This window comes from Chinchilla lanigera, unplaced genomic scaffold (assembly GCF_000276665.1).
Source record: "Chinchilla lanigera isolate Chin_1 unplaced genomic scaffold, ChiLan1.0 scaffold00011, whole genome shotgun sequence".
Lineage (NCBI taxonomy): Eukaryota > Metazoa > Chordata > Mammalia > Rodentia > Chinchillidae > Chinchilla > Chinchilla lanigera.
In genome coordinates, this window is record NW_004955412.1 from 35070712 (window position 1) to 35072351 (window position 1640).

The 1640-nt window shown below is 36.3% G+C and overlaps 1 protein-coding gene across 3 annotated transcripts in view; it reads left to right on the forward strand.

The window, feature by feature from the left end:
- The window catches only part of Acad8 (acyl-CoA dehydrogenase family, member 8), a 16253-nt gene that overhangs the window by 3075 nt on the left and 11538 nt on the right, over positions 1–1640 (forward strand). The gene's annotated exons all lie outside the window — the stretch shown is intronic.

The window sequence follows — 1640 nt, forward strand, 5'->3', positions numbered from 1 at the left end:
GTCTATTTTCAGTCTTTGGCAGGTAGCAAGCCAATTTTTCCACACCATTTATTAAAGAGGCTATCGTTCTTCCAGTGAGTTTGTTTGGGCCCTTTATGAAAGATTAGTTGGCTGAGTGTGTTTTTGGTTGTGGCTGTTTCTTCCAGTCTGTGAAGCATTTTTTGAACATTAAGCTTCTTAATTGGAACTGAGTTCTTTAGTCAGTTTTCTTTTTTGGATGCATTTTAAAATGCTTATACTATGCAGAGCTTTGTGGGGTTTTGCTTTGTGCTTACACTTGAGTTGCTATAAAGTCTTTCCTTACCTCACTTGGTTGGTTTCTCTATGTAGCTTTGCTTTTTTAGTGGATGTGTGCTGCTGCCTTGAATTGTGCCAGTAACTCTGGGCAAGTTCATGTGCCTTATTGTTTGACTTATTTTTATAGTGTATTTTTTCTGTTGATTTTAGTGTATTAGTCACTGTGCTTTGGTTGTTTGAACTATGTAGGAAGTATTAGTTTACCAGATAAGATTAAAAATGAAGATTTTTAAATATTTATTGAGCTCTTGCTGGTATTAAAATTCTGTAGCACTTCATTTTATATAAGATATTTGTATTATTAGCAATTATGTCATCCTTTTTGTGGATGAACTATTCATCTTTTGTAACCCCAGCACTGCTGCATAGTAGATGCTCAGTAAATATTCATTCTTTTTTAAACAATAAGTTTACTATACATTTATTTAGTACTTTTTAATTATTTACTGGCATTGTTAAGGATTGAACCCAGTGCCTCATGCATGTGAGGCAAGCACTATATCACTGCACTGTTTCCCCAGCCCAATAAATGTTTTTTGGGGTGATCTTTAAATTCTAATCCATAGCAGTATTTGTGCAATTGCATGGAAAAAATATAATCATTCTGTACTGCAAACATTTGCTAATTTTAAAAAATGACTTGTATGCCCCAGTGAGGGACTCATGAATTGTTTTTCCCTAACCATATTCCTAAAATAGGTTTCTGCCCTGGGCTTCTCCAGAAAGCCTAATCTTATGTCTTCACAGCTTTTCATTTCTGAGTTTCTCTTTTGAATGAGTGGTTCCCAGGTTTGCACCAGAGAAGCAGAGCCCACCTTCTGCACTTGTGTTCTGCCAGGACTATGCATCACTGGTAGGCCCTTAGAAAAATTGTCTGGTATAGCTTCATAGTCTTCTTTAGTGCTTGTTTGGTCAATAATAATGACCAATGTTTCAGTATTGAAAGATGATACTTTAGGAAGTAATACAACGATGAAAGTAGTGGTCATCATGTTAAGCAAACTAAGCTAGACTCAGACAACTCAGACAATCAGATATTTCCCCAAATATGTGGAATCTAAAAAAAGATGACATGAAAGGAGAAAAGAGACTGCTATTACAGGAGAGAGGAATACGGAGAGGATGATGTGAAAAGGAAGTTAGAAGAGACTATGATGTTGGTGTGGATTTATTGAAGTGTGAAAGTAGCAGGTTACAAAATGATACATATGTTATTGTCAGTTTTTTATTTTAAAAAGACATTGAGGGGCTGGGGATTTAGCTCAGCGGCAAAAAGCACCTGCCTGGCAAGCGCAAGGTCGTGAGTTCGGTTCCCGGTACCGGAGAAAAACCAAAAAAAAAAA